This window comes from Lycorma delicatula, chromosome 1, assembly GCF_047948215.1.
Source record: "Lycorma delicatula isolate Av1 chromosome 1, ASM4794821v1, whole genome shotgun sequence".
Lineage (NCBI taxonomy): Eukaryota > Metazoa > Arthropoda > Insecta > Hemiptera > Fulgoridae > Lycorma > Lycorma delicatula.
Genome location: NC_134455.1, coordinates 187,442,213 through 187,463,124, shown reverse-complemented (window position 1 = coordinate 187,463,124; position 20,912 = coordinate 187,442,213). Strand labels below are relative to the sequence as shown.

General features: G+C 27.5%; 1 protein-coding gene across 1 annotated transcript in view; it reads left to right on the top strand.

The window, feature by feature from the left end:
* Cda5 (Chitin deacetylase-like 5) overlaps positions 1–20,912 on the top strand; it is a 398,887-nt gene that overhangs the window by 233,911 nt on the left and 144,064 nt on the right. The window lies entirely within an intron of this gene.

Here is a 20,912-nt window from a genome sequence, read left to right as displayed (position 1 = left end):
AAATTAATGAAGTAATCTATTCTACCCTCATAATAACAGCATTAGTAGATGAATTTCAATTTATTTGTAATGAGAAAAATTACTTACAAAATATCATTCCCATAATCATAATCATAATTTTGAGTTGACGAAATCAAAAATGAAAACATATTGCATTAGCAGTATAACATAGTAAATGAATGTATAAGAAAAGTTATGAGCCTGTATGTTACTTATATTAAAAGGAAATAAATTCAAACATATACATTTATAATTTATTATATGTATATTTAAAAATGCGTGTGCGTATTTACGCAAAACATACATATTACACACATCTTTATTTTATTTATTATTAAACTTCTTATTTACTTGTTATAGTAAATACTAAAAAATAATTTAATAATTAGTAATTCAGCACTTTACACTGTGTAGTTTTGCTTCACACATCATATATTTACACGTTTGTTATTTTAATAGAAAAACTGCGTGTCAAGGGATGAAACTGCGTAAAACTGATAAAAAGATTGAATTGCTAGACATACAGCAAATGGCACTTGGGAAGTAATATGCTTTCAAACAGTGAACGAATTTGTCTTATTTGTTTTAACAAACTGACGGTTTAAAAAGCAAACAATCACTGTTTGCTTGGTGATTGTTAACAACCTCTGCCACAGACGAACTGTACCTCTGTACATAAGATATGAGGTGTACGTGTTTGAATGTTTGTCTGTAAACATTATACTACAGATTTTAATTTTATTCTTGGCCAACAAAAAATATTTGCATCTCTCTGACTCACTCTCTTTCTCTCTCTTGGTTTTTAAATAGAATTCAAAATTAATTACCATAAATAACCAAAAGGCATAAATATTTCTGCTCTTGACACAAAAATAAGATAAATGCAATAATTTGCATCGCACTTTCACATTGTAAAAGTGTGTGGGCTAGAAATGAAAGTTTACGTATTGCAGATTATAAGCTAAGTCATACTTATAATGATTATTGGTGAATCCTTTGCACAAAATAGTGATTTTGCCTTATCATCTTGCCAAAAAAAAAAAAAAAAATTCACTGTAACATTTTCTTCTAGTAGTGTAGGTTGGTGTGGTCAATGTATGTAACTGTAAGTTCAACGGACTGCAATCATAATTCTGAAGGCGTGTAGAATAATTTATTTCGCGATTCCATAAGGATTGTAACAATCATATTTTTATCATATTTATCTATATAATGGCATAATATAGTAGTCTTTATGAAGTAATAATATATTAACATATATGCATTGTAAATATATATTAAATTGCATAAATAATAATGTTACGGGCAGATATTTTATTCAACAGCTGTTCCAGTTGTATTTTTATTTGTTCCCTTACTCGCCCACGATAAGCAATTTTTTTTTTTTTGAAAATTATACGCCCATACCTCTCGAAATGAAGACCATACATGGCAATGCGTGACTCATATTTTCAGCTGTTTCTGCCGTACGTATCTGATCTTGAGATAACTGAAGTAATTTTCATTTGTAAATTTAAAAACTATTTATTTGCAATAAGATTAAATTTATTGGTAAAATATAAGAAATTACCTACGTCATTCTAAGAATTAATTTTAGTGATTAGTAGAACGTAAGAAAATAGGTAGGATAAAGTCAGTAAAATTAAAATACAAAAATAAATTCTTAAAAAGTAATATTTTTTAAGGTAATTTATAACTTAAGAATTTAGAGAATTCAACGTTATACTAATTAGCTTGTGATCCGAATGACATCAGTTTAGATTAAATTAGTAATGTTATTGTTATTATTTATTTATCTTTTAATATATTGTTTAATATATAGAGTGAAGGCTAGCAAGTAGCCTACTTAAAACAAATGTAATTCAGATTTTCCTTTTATTTTCTCTTTTATTGACATTTGTTAAAGGAAAGATTTAAGAATACATTTTTAATGATTCTTGATTTATTGATTCGTGAATCAATAATTACATTTTATTTCAATTTATTGATCGAAATAAAATGTGACTGTTAATTCAACAAAATGTTTTTTTTTGATTTTTATAACATAAAGTTTTTTTATTGTCGTATTAATATAATGTATTAACTACTCGAATTACTAGGGTAGCTGCAATGTAAGTGTAAATGTACCGGTAAACTTGTAGTCTGGAACAGACTCAGGTCGAAGACTCCTGAGAAGTGTGATTAATTGAGACCCAACCACCAAATAACACCGGTATCACAGTCTAGCGTTCAAATTTATATATAAACACACATATAGACTCGCTAATTTTTTTCTTGATAAATTTCAACTAGTTAACATCCAACAATTCGAGGTTAACAGCTAAGTTTTGCACAAGGAATTTTGGTCAGATCTTGTACACGGATCAACAGATAATTTACCGTATAATCGAGGTTTTGATAATTATTTTTCCATCCTGCAAGGCCCCTTTTTTAATCAACACATAATGAATTAAACTTTGCTTATTAAAAATAACTATTTACTAAATTGTTAGCAATATGTATCGATAAATAAAAGTAAGCAAATGTATCAAAGAATGTTATTTTCTATTGCTTTCTTTTATATTACATAATACAAATGTTTATTATGATAATAAATATTTTAATAATAATTCAAATCTACTTGCATGTTTAACTTCTATTCACACTTGGGGGGCCCTACATAAACAGTGTGAATTACTAAAATATATAATGTAGTATGACTAAATGTAATAAACTACTGCGCTAGTGCAGTCCCGCATCTGCATAATGCATAGTATTTTGTATAGATCGTATAATGCACGTAGTCTTACCTTCGTTCCCGGACTGAAATAGTGTCAAGGACGTTTTTTATAATACTAAGCATAATAGTGTTAAGTTTATAGTAAAAGATACCGGCTTACATAAGCTAACTTTTTCCTTCCACTAAATAACTTTTAATTTATTTTATATCTAAAATTAATTAAGTTTTATGATAAAGTTAATAAATATTTTCACCAGTTATTAACCGCAGTTTTCTGTATTTATATTTTATTATTACTTTTCTTTTTAATATAACTCTGCAATAAAGAACATTTTAATACCTACCGGCATTTTTTTTTTTGCTTTTATTAATAATATAACTTACTTAAATACAAATAATAACCCGATTGGTCGTGAGTGAGGTTGCTTGGCATTTAACGGCCACGCCCGATTGGCCTCGTAACGCCCGCTACATTTTATTTACTGTTGTTGCCCATTGCTCGTGTTCATTTAACCTTGTATTTATTTGCGTTATTATACAGATACGTTGACCATTGTCATTTATCAATAATACCGTTTCACACTTTAATGTAAATTATCATAACCCGATATCATGTCAATATCTAATATATATTGTAATAGCATATCGTTATATATTTTTCATGCAAGGTTTTTTATAATCGTGTTTAAACTAATAGTATAGGTAACCTAAGCATATAGACTTTTTTATAATCCATTCATACACTTATTTTTAAATAATAATAATAATATATACGGTTTTTAATAACTTTAATTTTTATTTTCTTCATAAAACACTGTTTAAAAAGTGCAAATTCATGAACACCTGTATTTATGATTTTTTATCATATAAACGGATAAATTAATTAGAATGTCATCTTTCATAGTTCCAAGAACTAAGTCAAAATAAACATAACTCTACCATTCAAATAAAGTTTTATTAAATGATTATTGAAATAAATAGGAAAACATATGTGCTTAAACACATTTTTTTAAAAAAAATAAGTAAAATCTAAAGGTAGGTGGCATTTTTTATTGTTAAACAGTCATCATTACAGTAGTCTGGGGAAAAGAAAATGTATTTTAAAAAATAAGTAAATAAATAAATGAAAAATAATAATCAATATTATAAAAAGTCTATTTTTACCAGTGTTCTTAGAACGAAAAAAGTAAAAAATTGAAAATTAAAAATACGAACAAACATTTCGGGCAATTCCAAGAGAAAGGGTAAGAGCCTCTATAGAGAATGTACGCCCCACCCCAATATAAAGTAAACCAACGTTTCTTATATAGAGTGGGTAGGAAGAAGTTATCTATCATAATATAAAACTTCAAACAATATCATCTTCCATTAATAAAATTTAAGGGAGGAGATAACCGTTTACGTTTACCCTACGTATCTCGAATACGTAAGAAAAATAAAAAGTAAAATAAAGAAGCATTTGGCTAATTATAAATATAGAAATGCAAGATTAATTAGGTATAGAAAAGAATCTCTTCTAGAAGAAATTATGTGTAGGTGTACATCTAGAAATTAAGTGTGCCTAGCAATTAGACATAATTAGTTTATTAGAAATCATAATTTTAAAAAATGTAATAGAAATTAGATAGTTTTGAAACTTATTTTATTCAGAAACTTTACTTTTTAACAACGCTAAAAAAAAAATTAAACGATTATCGCCTCTCTAAAATGTTTCCAAGGGAGGGAAAAATAAAATGTTTCATTCTTCAGATAAATAATTTATATATATTTAATCTAAACAAGAGAGAGGTAATAAGTTGTGGTAAAAGTTTATTTTGGAATTTTTTAATAGTGTAGATCTTTTAAGCTAAATTTACGTTTTCCGTTGCAATTGTCTGGTATATCAGCAGTTTTATTTGTGTTATTTCTCTCATTCTAAAATCACTGCTAATAATATTCTGTTAATAGTGTTTTGTAAGAATCGTTTATTTATCAAATAATATTTATTTTTATTAATATTTATACTTTTTTATTCATTCATTTATTTATCTATCTATTAACTTACTTTTTATTAATATATTTTTCCGCAGTGTACACTGATGATGTTAAAAAACCTAAGGATGGTAAAATAGATTTAAATTCTAAATAACATTTTTTAAACAAATTTTAGACAATTTTGTAAACAGTTTTATCCTGATACAGTATAAATTTTTCATCATATTAATAAATATGGGCAAAAAATCACATAAAGCATTACAATCCATAAACATCACGTACAGAACATTAACTACTGCGAAACACAAGTAGTCTTAGATTCAAAATAATCAAAGGAGAGCAGTTTCAAACAAAGATGACTCGAACACACTTCTTGTAGTAACAAGTCTCCTAATAAATAGACTATAAAAAAATAAAATTAGGACTTGTAAAGAAAAACACAGAAATTCTAAATATAGTTTACATTGACACTAGTACATCCGAGCACAGTTAAATAGTACAGCATTCACGATCAAGCAAACTAATTTATCTTTTATTTTCAAACGTTTAACTATTGAGACATTCTCAATTCAAGGCATTTTTGAATTATAATTTTAAACCTTTTTTTATTCAATTCAGAAAAAGCCCCACCAGGAGTAGTCACTAAACAAGGCTATCCGTGCATCTCTTAAAATATTCTCTCATTAATAAAAAATCATCAGAAATTTATAAAATTTTGTTTTCCACGTCTTAATTTCAATTATTTTATTCAGTTTCTATTCTAACTCTTAGAAGTACATAGACTTCAAAATTTAGCATTTTTTTAATATATACACAAATAATTCTAACAAATACGTTAAAAAAAAAACAAATGAATAACTAAAATTAAATCCGTTCTATAAATCATTGTTTTTAATGATCTTATGATCCTGCAGTTAGATAAATCTAACTATCCCGTTAACATTTTAAAGATAATATGTATAAATTAATTTTAACAAAAAAATTTTCAAACAAAAGTTTGCCGCGTAACTCAATCTGGATATTTAATCTTATACGTTTTATAAAATCAGCTGTCATTACTTGTTTATTTAAAATAATAATTATTTTAAAATATATGTATTTACGTTACAAGTAATCTAGAAGTAATTTAAACTAGATACAAAAGTTTTGTAGTTCTTACAATAAGTTTTACAAAAAACACAAAACTTGAAAATCAACCTGTTATTCCAAAAAAAAAAAAAACGTAGCTATTTACAGAATCATTCCATGGGCATCAACCAAATATTTCTTTTTACATTTGTGTACGTAGATTATGTATTTAATCTCCAATTTCTTTAGAATAATTTTTCATTACTGAAATTGAAACGTGTTTCCGTAACCCATTAAGGCTTAAGATAGGCAATATATTACATACTGTTTTACTGTATAAATAAATATTAACCTTGGTATTAGATAAATAATGAAAAATTAATAATTCTATTCAAAGTTGTAATAATAATTATTAAAAAAAAATCTTTATAATTAGATCCACGCTTTTATTTTCTTTGATACTAAAAAATCAGATATTTTCAAGTAAAGTGATTGGATCATTTGCACATTCAATTTTGTTAACAAATAAATTAAGAAATAAATAGTAAACAACATTATATAAATTTATGTAAAATAAAAATTATTAATAAGAGAGCGCAGTATATTCCAGCAATTAACTGTTATTCCTTGTAAATTGTTATTCCTATTCTTGTAAATGTTGTACAAAATCTAAATAGTTTTTTTTATTTTATTAATCAATTCGCTAATTTATCTAATTTCTATGTACTTTTGTACCCTATCATTAACAATAAAATTATTTTCTGGAAAATATTTTTGTTGTATCATAAATCAACATACTGAAAAAAAATTGATTTACTTTTGTAAAAGATTATAATTTCTTAATGTTTACTTTGAAATAATCAATTAGTAATTTGTATGAACTATCCTGTAATGTTTAAATAAACGATATAATTGGGTTCATAAATAACTTGTAACTCATTCTAGATACTATAAAGAAATTCATCTGCTACGGTTCAAACACTAGTTTTACAATTGCTCCAATATGTTTTATAAATATAAAACCTATTTTAAAAATTATAATTACACGTTTAATCTAAATGTTTTAGCAGAACGTTACAAGCGACCTTGCTTTTTTTTAATTTTTTCCTTGCTGATACCTGAATAAGACCAGTCTATTTTCGTGAAGGACGTTCTTTGAAATGCCAAGGACCGTTGCTTATAAAACCAGTGTAGGTTGATTTCAGGTTCAATGTCTTCTTTAATTTCTTTTTTCATAGCAAAAATAGAATTTAATAATTATAGAACGCCCCATTTATCTAATCTGTTTAATTTTCTGGGCGTAGATGGTTTTTCTAAAGCGGTAATTTATTAATATAAAATTCCCAGAAGAAACACTACAGATATTCCAGCTATCCAGCAGACCCACTACATACAAAAAAAACCACCTTGTAGGTATTTTCCTATCGATTATACTAATTTAAAAACTCAATGACCTAACTCACGTCATTATTTGCAGTATGAAAATATCCACTGTTTTTAAAAGATTAATTTATATTACTCATCTTAAATGATTGGGGTATATGTATGACATATTTAAGTATATGTTTTATTACTGAAAAATGTTTGTAAAAGAGAGAGAGACAGAGAGAGAGAGTAATAATAATAATAATAATAATCCATCAAAAGTATTTTTGTGTCAACTGCATAAAACTTAATTTTATTTTAGGTTAAATTAGTAAACGCTTTATCTGAGTTTAAATTTTGCTCTAAATTAACCTTTTTTCATAGTCATATGCTTCAGATATGCCTCTAAACAATCTAGATTTGAAGGTAAAATTAGCTAAGACTAATCAGTTAAAGTTTTTTTAAATTTTTTTTACTTCTTAAATTTTAACTTTTTTTACTTAAGTAAAGGAAGTATTGTGATTGCAAAAAATTTCGGTTTCCAGATTTCAACAGAAATATCTATTTTGACCATCCATTAGTTCATTTTGACTAGTTTCGCCGTGACGTCTGTACGTACGTTGTATCTCGCATAACTCAAAAACGATTAGCCGTAGGGTGTTGAAATTTTGGATTTAGGACTGTTGTAACATGTAGTTGTGTACCTCCCTTTCTGATTGCAATCGACTGAACCAAAAAAGCCCAAAATCCAAAAAAATTGGTTTTGGACTTTTCTTAACTGCAATAATAAGCCCTTATTGAGAGCTATTCAACGACACATCATAAATGGTACTTCATTGATTCCAGAGTTATAGCCAAATGAAATTTTAATTAATCAAATATTTGGATCTTAGTAGGGAAAGGTACATCGGTTCGAATCAGACTTCATCTCCTTTTTTTAACTTTTTTTTTTAATTTAAATATATTGATTAATTAATAATTATTAAACTCTGATGGAAAAAAAAAATTACGATAAATAATAATTTAATTATAATAATAAAAAAAAATATATGAAAAAATATCAGAAGTGATTAACGAAATAAAATTTGATGTACTTTTCATTTAAGAAAAATATGTATATGTAATTTAATAGGCGTACAAGGAAGTCATGTGGTGCCCACCTCAGCTATTTTTATAAATTTCAGCTTAAAGTGTACTGCAATGGATTAAAAAGAAGCAAACGAGTTGCAAAACTTCCCCGGCTTTACCCTCCACAGATTTTCATTTCAAATATCTATCTAGGGTATTTAAATATTCATGTCTTAATTAATGCTCTCATTTTTTAGGGTTTAAAAGTTTATAGGAATAATTATTTATTTGAATATGTTGGACCAGTTTGACGCTATGTCAGTCAGTAAGATTAAAAAAATTACAATTTAAAAAATATAGATATCACGGTTTAATAAACCATCATACCCCTTGTCCAATGGGGTGAAAAGTCAGGCAAAAGCCGATATATACATATAATCAAACATTTGCGGCCAAATATTTCAACCTTTTGGTCAACAGATTTTTGAGGCTTGTGACAAAAACTATTTAGAAATAATGTAGAATATCACCCATCTCTAAGTAAAACTTTGTAATTATAAATAACTTAATTACTTTCATAATATAAATCTCAATTTTCCACCACCACAATACAAAAAGTAAAAATTAAAAATGGTGAAAACTATACCTCCTTCTTTTTTAATTTTGTACAAAATTAAATGCCACCGATGCCCGCCCCCCATATATATATATATATATATATATATATATAAATTTTTAATCAACTTACGAAGAATCTAAATAAGAATCTTAAAAAGTCCAGAAATATTAATCAAAATACAGCGTACTTATCTGCATTGCACACATCTTCCGGAAATTTTTATAACTTATTTTGAGTTTTTTGGACTAACGGGGTCTAATTCGATATTTTGAAAAACTCTGTATCCAAAGTTTTACTGATCTTTGCTTATTATTTTTTTTAATACTACAGCTCACAAAAGCTCTTCTTGAAATACAATTCCACGTATTTAGTAATAAAGTGTATTAACTTATTTAAAGACTTAAGACCCATTTCGTAAAAATAACTAATTTTTTAAGAATTTAACATTAATTTTTCGTTTTTTTAATCTCAATATTTCTAAATGTCGTACCTTTTTTATCATATTTAAATCCTTATTTGATATTAGGAGGTGAGAATATATATATATATAGCCTTCAGTGAGATTTCAATTTTATAGAGCAAAATCTAGATCGAATTTTTAAAAATTTGGATTTTGAAGGTCGTCAATTTTGGGCCTCTCATATAAAATAAAAAGATTTTTTTTGCATCTACGTGGCTGGAATATCTACGGAAAATTAGTTATGATTCTATAGCATTAGAAAGTCTCCTTTTTTCTCTAATGCAGGACAGAGGACAGAAGTTCTGGGCTAATTGCATACAAGATGGTTTTAATATAGACTATGTTACTGAGAGAGATTCCTTAAAGAAAACCAGTTTTTGAAAGTGAATACATAAGAAATAGTTAAAATGTGAAAGAAAGTAAACGTTTTTATTCCGATAATCGTAAAAAAAAAAACTACTTACCCATCATCCCAAATAAAATAAAATAATTATTTATTTTTATACAATAATTAAAATTTTAAATTTTATAAAATAAAAATAAAATACTTGAAACAAATAATATCAAACCAAATTCCTAAGAATATTTTAAAATAACTTAAATTTTTATTCTAATTGCATCTGTTAGTAAGTTTATATCACTTGAAACTACTTCTTCAAACAAACGATACTGATAAAAAAGCATTATAAATTTTCAATTTATTGGAATTTTATTTACATATGTATTAAAAGTTAAATGTAATAAGTAATATAAAAACAAAAATAAAACCGCAGTGACCAATGATTTCAAGAAGTTTGTTAGAATTTCACCGGTAAGAGTCCGCAAAACTGGACAGCACGGCGAAGTCAACGAATCATGTTTACAGTTCTAAACAGGACCTAACCTAAAAATGAAATGTAAATGTGGAATAATTAAAAAAATAATAATAAGCATGATAACTTATATTTCAGTTCAATTAAATTTGTAATAAAGAATACTTTCAAAAAATACCTCGAATTTTGTTAGACAACGTTTTAGGTAGATTTCATATAAAAGCTACCTACTGTAATGAGTACCATGATTCGACTTCCGGAAAATTTCAACATATCTTCGCGTTTCACATCCCCCAGACTCCAAAACCACCGTCAGCTCAAAAGTTTATATATATTTCACTTTCTTGTAGACACGATAAATGCGTAATTTTGCGCCAATCACTTTCAAATTGTTCTTTAAATATAACTTGACCCAAACTCACGGTCGAGATCGTTAACGGCCAAAATCCGACCATGGGGTTGGAAATGGGGGTGCTTTTTCAAAAAAAAAAAAAAAAAAAATATCGCTATAACTTTCTTATTAAGTAAAATATCGAATTCGTTTAAATTTTCTACTATTCTTTGGATAAGGGCCTAAAACTTAAGTAAGTAAAGGTTTTAGATATCACCAACCATTGGCCCAGGGAGTGGAAAAAATGGGGTTTTAACAATAAAAAATTCATACCTCCCTTAATAGGCACAGTATCAAATAGGTTTAAAGTGGTCGTTATTCCTCCAAACATTACCTAAAACTTTTATCTGTAACATTTTTTGATATGATCAACCCTTACTGCAAGGGATGGCCAAAATTTTGCTGAAATTGTAAGAAGATGGGGCTTGTTGTATGCTTAACATTTGAAACTTTTTTCACATACAACCATTGTCGTATCGAATAAACTTAAAGTTTTTCTTAACTTTAAGGTGGAAATATTTTTTATCCGCTACTTAGCACCGGTGAAATGTACCTCCGCCTTCCGGCATGCCGAAAGGGATTTTTTTTCTTTTATTTAATGAACCGCGGAATTCGAATATGTCACTTTTTCCTCAAAAAGATGGGTTTACGAATCGCGCCGCGGTAGCAGTACTTAACGGTGCCTTTGAATTTACGAATAATCTAGTACAAAAACTTGATAATGTACTTGAAATAATAAAATTTAAAAGAAAATATACTACAGCTTGTTTTAATAGTAACTGTTCTTATGTAAGCGAGTGCACTGTAGAAGAAACTATTTTTTAATTCCATCACTTCATTAAAAAAAAAAAAAAGTATTAGTTTACAGAGATTATAGCTGCTAATAAAACACAAAAAAACATGAACAGTAGGAAAGTGTTGCAAATGTGGCAACAAAGATTTGTTTCATAAAACAGAAATAGATTCGATTGGTAAATTTTTTTTTCTAAAATTAGAACTATTTGAACTAATTTATGGAGAAATAAAAAAAAGTTCATTTAATAATAATAATATAAAAAGTGTGTCCACGGATACGAAAAAAATCCAGGGTTACACTTACAAAGTAATAAGTGTAATATTACATCACGGATCTTCGATTCGTGAAAGTCGTTATAATAGTTTTATTAAAAAAGGAAAAATATGGTATGAAGTGAGTGATAGATTATCAATAAAAGAAGCTGGCCAAGAAATTAAAAAAATGTATATTTGTTCCAGAAAGGCAATAAATTTTAATAATAAATCCATAAGATAACAATCAGTAATTCATGAAAAAATAAAAGAATAATCTAACAAAACTTAGTGATATTTAAAAAAATTACAATAAAATTGTAAACTGTACAGTAAGAGTCTCCGCAGATATCATGTTTTCCGCTCAAAAAAAAAAAAATTGCAATATTAATAAAACTGTTTTTAACAAAACGATACTGATATCAAAAAAGGTAAGACACTACATTTCTATTATCAAAATCTGTTATTAATTTAGAATTTTGTTTAAAAATTTTGCCCCCTGCAAGAATATCTTGTTGAAAGTGTGTTATTGCACACCTCTCTAAGTGCGTTGATCAGGTGTTTTGCTTTCTCTTTAGCTGCAGCTATCACAGTAATGCCTCGTAAGTTAAGTATCCCAGTGAGTGCCTCCTTGTCCAGCGTTCTGATACTCCAGCTAGTTGTCGTGGTCCTACCATGTTCACGTCTGTCGCCGTCAGTGACCTTCATGATTATAGGCTGGTGGTCACTGGTGGAGTACCATCCCATACTCTCCAACCATGAACCCGAGCGGCCAGATACAGGTGGCAAATGTGATGTTGAGACCAACTCCCAAACTAGCTAATAAGCTCTTTGTCTATCAGTTTCAAAGCATTGACACTGGTAAAAATTGTTTAGCATGTAAAACTTTATCATCAGGTAATACCAGAGGTATCAGTTAAAAACTTTTAAAAAGTTATCCTTCTAAAAATTCGAATTTTATAATAATGTCTAACTTTTTATTATTACAACCTGAGAACCTATCATTAATTTTACGTAAATTAAGCGTTATCATAGTAAGAAAAGTTCTCAGACTTTTAACGTGGAGGATTTCAAAAGTATTTTAACAGTAATTTTTTATTTTTAATTCTTTGAAATAGTTTGATTTTAAACTTTTCAACAATACGTAATTTGGAATCTAGTACCGTAGCTTTTTTTGGAGTTTAGAAACTTTTATTAATTTATCAAATTAATTTATCCTTTTTTAATATATTTTTCTATCCCGCGGTAAAAAAAGTATGCTACGGTAAAATACAAAGACGTTATCCGATATTATTTATGTAATAGATAAAATAACAGCTACTTTTTTTTCTTCAACATGGCATTGGTTGTTAAGGCTATTAGATATTAAGTTTAAATAAATTTATTTATTTATTTATTTCGAATGTTTTCGTAATTTACACATTTAAAAATCTACTTCAACTCGCTTACATAATTTCACGTATTCTTACTCACTCATACTGTCCATTTTACACTGAAAAAAATAAATAAAATGATTCTATTGAAAAACAAGTTAATAAATAAATAAAAATTTACATTCACAATTTAAAAACTTAACAATAACACGATTTAAAATTTGTTAAAATATTACTACGTAAAATGTAAAGAGCCTTATTCACAAACAAATATTAATTTCTATTTGTTAATTCCTTGCATGTTACTCACTCGAATAAACATTTGGTATTCACATATGTATACACATTTTTTCTTACATTATATCTAAATAAGTAATAGTAAGAGAAAATCAAGATAAAATCTAGCAACTAAAATATAAAAATTTAAACGATAACAAAAATTTAAAACTACACATGTTTTAGAGAAGTACATCAATCAAAAACTTATTATATTCATTAGTTACGTGATTAAAACTAAGAGTTAAACAAAAAGTACATTCAATCATTAGTCACTTTTGTACATTACGATCATGACACAACTCTTAATATTTCTTTATGTAACAATCAATCATTTTGCATACATGTTATTACAGAACATAGTTTAATTAGTAATTTTTATTTTAGTTGTCTTAAAATAACCCAATAAATACTTTTTTAATAACTTTTTTAAATAATTGTTTAAATTTACTTCTGAAGGAAAAATTAAGTTTATGCAAAAGCCAAAAAAATTTTAACAGAATATCGGACAACACGTTTTTTTAAGCATCTGTTTAATAATTCATAAATATCCATCATTATTAGACTGAATTTATAATTATAACAGAAGAGGATAAATCAAATATAAACCAGATTTTTAGTTTTTAGATTAATTCACCACAGAAGCTCTGAAAATTCTACATGGGAATTTAGAAATAAAATTGTGTAGCAAATGTAAAAAGTCATGCATAACAAGGATTTGAACCCGGGACCCCGGATGAAAGACGGAGACGCTACCAATCCGCCACGAAGATCGTCAGATTTCTTTTTAACATTCTTGGTACAGAATAAAATTGAAACAATTATATTTATTGCTTTTCTTTGTAATCTTCCTTAAATTATACACAATTTTCCAACGTGTGGAAAAATTCTTCGTTAAAGACATATCACTAACCTTTCCGTACGAACTTCTCCACTTCGTTGTAGCTTCGCAATCGATGTACTCGCAGTGCCGTCATGAACGTCTCAACAAAAGAAAATTGCAGGTGAATATATCTGGACTGTAAGAGAGTGTTTTAATGTTTCTCCGTGAATTTCGTCCAGTATATACCGAGTATTAATGGCTATGTGAAACCTGATATTGTATTGGAGGAGAATTATATCTTTGATGGGGAACAGCGCTTTTTGTGTAGCTGGCTTCTACCTTGTCCGCATGTCTGGCTGAGAGGAGTTCGCATAATTCCCAGTGCAACGTTCCTGGAGAAAGTCAACAAGCAATACACCTTTCCAGTTTCGAAAGATGGTTGCGAGAACTCTTCCAGTCGACAGACGCGTTTTCACCTTTACAGAACGAGGGCTCTCGACTTCTACACCACTCCATAACCGATTTTGACTCGGGAGTGTGGTTATGGACACATGTCTCATCAATTGCGGATTATTTCCTTCTCGGAAAATAATCTTCCTGTTTCTGATTTTGTGTCAAAAGACTTGCAACCCACCTTTCATAAATTTTGCGGAACCCAAGCTTTTATGTGATAATGGCACTTCTGTAAGTGATACCCACTTTCGAAGCGATTTCATCGATCGTAAGATGACAATCGTCAAGGGAGGGATCGATCGAATGTCATCTGTTATCTGTTATACTTGTCTTTGAACGCTTATGATAACTCTCATTTTCTGCAGCTTCAAGACCTCGTTTAATTTTTTTAGCCCAATGGCAGACTTGGGTAAATTTCTACGTCATATCCCCTAAAAACTAGACTTTACAAGCAATCTAGTAAAACTTTCGGGAGCTTTTAACGTCCTCGTTTGTGAGGAACCTCATGACAATATGTTTCGCAAAAGACGATGGAAACACTTCCTCTTACAAGACGCTGCTAACCTAACACAGATGCGAATGCCGGCGGTTGGAGCATCCATTCCCCCTAAATCACTACGTCAGTATTCCTCCACGCCGGCCTACAGATATTTCTGGGCTAGCCGTAAAGACTAAAGTTCAGTTTATTTATTTCTGACTTATATATACTACAGAAAATAACAATAATAACTGTTTAACTCCTATTAAAATTGTTCATAGATATTCTGATTATCAGTTAAACATGACGTAATGCAATTTTATATATATATATATATATATATATATGTGTGTGTGTGTGTGTGTGTGTGTGTGTGTGTGTGTGTGTGTGTGTGTGTGTGTGTGTGTGTGTGTGTGTGTGTGTGTGTGCGTGCGTGCGTGCGTGCGTGGTTTTCTAGTTATCTAGTCGAATTCTTCTGAAAAAGAAAAATAATGTAGCGATCAATGTTTTTATTTTTGAATAGTTGTGGTTTGGGTATCAGGGTTTTAAATTCTTTTAAATTCAAATTTAAAATTTTGCTCCTATTACTGTTTAAATTAATATAAATAAGCAAAGAAATATTTAATATAAGTAGATGTGTGGTCAGAATTTAAATATATTTTCTTAATATATTAAAATATAATTAAATTAAAAGCAAATAAAATCTAATGAAAATGAAATTATAAACATATTTTCAATTTCCGTACAAACATCTGTCCACCTGTTACATTTAATAACATTCTGCTACTATCATCGTATTAGGTAAAGTCCTTGGGTTTCATCTTGACAAGAGTCGCATAGAAAACACACATTTGGATAAAAATGGAACAACTGAATACTAAATTTCGTCAAATGTATTGGATTCTTTTTTTTCTTTTTTGTTTAGCCTCCTGAACCACCTTAAGGTATTGCTTCAGAAGAAAAATGAGAATGATATGTATAAATGTAAATGAAGTGTATTTGTGTACAGTCTCAAGTCGACCATTCTGAATTGTGTAGTTAAATGAAACCCAACCACCAAAGAACATCAGTATCCACGATCTTGTATTCAATTTCATATAATATTTGATTCTAAAGAAATTAAAAATGGTCTCTGAACAACAAATTTGTAATTTACAAAGCCATTCTTAAACCGATCTAGACCTATGGCATCCAGTTATGGAGAACTTCGAAACAATTCAACGTAGATATATTACAAATTTGTCAATCCTACGTTTTACGCACCATCATAAAATCACCTATTGGTAAACTACAAATAACATTACCCATCTGGATCTCAACATACCAACAGTCGAAGAAGAGATCTCAAGATTTACTGCGATGTACAATTCAAGAATCGATAATCACTCAAATGTTCTGGCAATTAACCTTTTGGTCAGTCGTGATGACACTCGAAGTTTGCGGCATTTACACCCTATTGGCCTTTTTTTACAATTCAATTGTTGTAAAAACAAAATACACATACAGGAGTTAAAATTGCTGTCGGCCTTCTCTCCTTCAAGTCATTTAGATTATTCACCTCATCTATTCGTTGTTCCGAGGAAACAGATGATAAATATCTAACTGTGTTAAAAAATAATAATAAATTATGAATAAACATTTTTAATTTGAAAAAAAATTGGAAAATTTCAAACAGCATAAAAAATTTAATGTTGATCATCAATAAATTTTATTTTGTTTTTTAATCTTTTCCTTTTGAATTTGAAGACAAATAAATTAATTTCATGAAGAGAATTATTATGTTTTTGACCTTTAAAATGAATAAGTCTAACCTATGTTCACACAAGTTACTATAATATACAGTAACTACTATCTTGCCATCAGTGTACTCCTACTACACATACCATTTCTATTATGTACTGTTACATAACATATTAAGCAATACACCATGTTAACACAACCACAAAACACTATGATTTTACTGAGCTCCGTTTGACCTTTATATGCCTACCAATAAACTATATAACGTTGGATATTATATCTCTAAAAAAAGTGTATATGTACATATATATATATCTTCTTCATCCTTTATCATTTACCTTGTTCTCGTAAGTCTTACAAAAGAAAGTTTTTTGTAATTATTTTTATATTATGAAACTTAACTTATATTATTCAACTGAAACATATTGTTATGCGAGTTATTTTTTTTAATTTTTTTTTGTAAGTACATGTGTCTGTTAACCTCCCTCCACAAATTCTTTTTTTTGCTATGGCTATTGTGAAACCAGTTGAATATTGTTGAAATCAGTTGAGTGATAATTCTTATTTCTTTCACTACTTTTTCTTACATTACGTCTTTTATATTACACTTTTTTTTTATATTTATAATTCATTATTTTTTTAGTTGCACTCTAATATAAAAAAGTGTATTATACTTCATTAATAAATATATCAATGCACAATTGTATTTCGGTGAAATTAATTACACTTTCATTATCACTCATAAAATATTATTAAAACTTTTAAAAACGAACGTTTTAGGAATATGAAAAATAATAAAAATTTAAAATTAAATGCGGGTTTTGATTGTTAATGAATCACCGTCAGTAGATACCAAGTAATTAGAAAAATAAATATAAGAACAATTGTTAAATGAGATAATCTTCATAGTCAACAATAATGGAACAGACAAAATTTCCTTACGTTTCCTTATGAATTAAATTTGCGAAATTAGAATAATTAACATGGTTAACTAAAAATGTTTATAAGAAAAAAAATGATCCATAAATGCCAAAATAAAAAATTACCGTACAGTAATTAAAACTGTCATTCTATAATATGGAAAAGGTTCACTTTAAAAATTTATAAAAACAAATATTAAAAATAAACAGAAGAGTCCTCTGAAAAATATACAGATCTAAAAAGGATTAAAATACTTATAAATTAAGATCAAATAATGAAATTTATCAAAATATCAATACACTAGAAACAGATTGTAGTTTAAAAAGATTAAGATTTTTTAGTTGACAGTGAATGAATCAAGATTAAATAAATAAATCTTTGATAAAATATGGAAATATAAAAACTAAAGGTTACATTAAACAACTGAAAACAGAAATGCAAAAATTTCAGTCTAACTCAGGAAAATTTCTGAAACACAGATGAGTTTAGAAAGCTCTTGTTTAATTTGAACATACCTGTGAAACAGAAAAAGCCCAGTTGTAGTTAATGGAAAAGAAAATAAAAGATTAAATCAGAACAGATGAACAAATTTTGGAAAAAGAAGACTAAAAATATGATATTTGCATGATCTTGATCGTCTCTATTTCTTCAAAAAAATAAATAAAATTAAAAAAAGCATAACATATAAATACTTACATACATCTTATTTTTACTTACATTTATAAAAAATGGAATATACGAATAGAATTTAAAAAAAAAATTAATATGTTAAAAACTCTCTTCGAGCAATTCGGTTGAAAGAAAAAGTTCGCTTGCAAAAAATACTTAAATTAAAAGGTATAGACTAGATTTTTTTATATTGTATACCAAACATTTTTACTATGATTCAATACATTTAGTATATTGAATAATATTTTTGTGATAAATAAATATAAAATATTAAGTATACAGTAGAATATTATGTAGTAATTTATAAAGTGTAAATAATAGATTATTTTTGTAAATAAAGAAATATATATATACACGAATGTATAAATAAAAAATGTATGCTAATCTTTTACTTTCCGCTTGGTCGTTTCAAAGCGAGATTGTAATGTATCATTCATTTTTATCAACTTTTTATAGAAAAGTACGGCATTACTTTCGGTAGTATGGTGGTAGTGGGGAAATGAAAATCAATTTTGTTTACATTTTGAGGAAATGAGGAGCAGAAAACACTATTCACTTAAATTGGTGTTTATATAAGTATAAATATATATATATATTTACCTATGTGTATAAGCCTATGTGTAACATTTTGCAGCTCGAAAATTTCCAAAACTACTTGATCAATTTCATTGAAATTTAGATATATTGTAGTAGTGTATCTGAAGTTGTACATATGAAAATTTGATGAAGACTGGTTTTTGATTTACGCTCAATTTACGGTTAAAAAAATTTGAGCGGGGCAAGTTAGGAGCGTGGTTCGTTATGATGCTGCTAGTTAAAACGTTGACTCTTTTAATCTACGATGTCTATTGTTAGCAACATTAAACCAAATTAAAAAAGAAATATTAAAACCAAATTAAATTAACGTTGCTCTTCTTGCTCAGAACTGCACAAGATACTTTATTTTTACTTTATATTAATTTTATTAATTTGTTAATTTTGTGTGCATCTATATAGCAATATTTTTCCTTTAAATATTTTGTAAGTACTGACAGTTTTTATTACATTAATTTTGTTTATAATTTTTATTCGTAGTTTTAAGTTTTGTTTGTAATAATTTATTTTTACTAATGGTACATAAGCCATTAGTAAAATAGCTTCGTAAAATGTTAGTGTAATGCCTACATAAGCTAATTATGATTGTTTAAAGTTGAAATATATCTTTAGATTTTTTACTCTGTTGGCATTCTTCAGCATTTCTCCTAATAATTTATTTCGATAATAACCGCTTTCTCAGCATATTATTTGCTTTAAATACGGTACTACTCGAATCTTTCGTTTACTTAAATTTAAGGTATACTTTTAATGAAGAACTACATCAAATATTATAAATTTTGAACTAATTAGTCTTAATTACGTATTTCTTTTTCAAATTTTAAAATAGATTTTTTTAATTTAGGTGTTATTTATAATAGATTTTATTTACTAAAGTAAAAAATTATGCTAAAGAATTATAATTTTTGCTAACATAAGTCTTTTGAAACACATCTGAATTCAACAGGTAAATGATTTTATTTTAATTAGATTAACAAAAATAAATCTCAATTAACAGTGAAAATATGTTGTTCCTATGTTTTTAGAAAATATGTCAACTAATTAGAAAAGATTTAATTATCACAATATGTTTCCTTTTTTTACGTTTTTCGGAAGTAAATAAATATTTTGTCAAAATCTTTTAAATTAATTTGTTTCATTTCATTTTGCAGGTATATTTGTTACGCTTGTTTGCAGTAAAGTAAGTTATGAAAAATCTTTGTTATTATTTAATATTTTTAAAAAACCTTTAAAATTTATTTTAAGAAAATAAATAAATTTCATTACTTCGTTGTAATCGATTAAAAATTACAAAATGTATGAAAATTGTACAAACAGCACGAGGTAAAATTTTCTTGACTTGTAAATTTATGCATGTAATATTTTTACTTTCCTGACATCTTAGCTCTAGAGCTATGCTGAAGTAAGGAAAGTATGGTAATCTGTCAAAAATGTGGTATAGGATTTCGGCATTTCTCGACTTTCATAACCCAGGGACCCTAAAACATTAAATTAAGTTAGGGTGTAATACTCGTACGCACATACGTAAGTGGTTGGCCTATTTGAGGCTTAATAAATTTTGATTGGATATCCCGATTTTGATGAAATTTGGCAGAGTATGGGGCAATTTGTTAGTAAAGGTTTGGGGTTAATATCGTCAGGGGGTGAAGTAGATAGTTTCTTTGTGGCAATTTTAACAAAATTTTGCAGCCGTAACCCCCACTTCACATTAACCCCACATGCGATCATTTTAGAAAAGTTTGCCTCCAAATTCTCTCCCTTCCCCAAAATCGAGAAGAACTATTTTATTTATTTATTACACACATTTTTTACCGAATTTTTTTTGTCTTCATTTCTTATAAAAGATGGTTTTGGAGCAATATTGGAGGTGGGGGAACCAATCAAGTATAAAAATCTTGATTTTTTGAATTTTTAAAATTTTTCATGTAATATAAGAATAAATAACCAATGCCATGAAAGTATAAAAACTTTGTTATCAGCTTTTTATACCTCAAGTAAAGTAAAAGTATATTATTATAAAGAATTTTTTTATTAGATTTTTTGAAGAAAAGTACGGTATTAC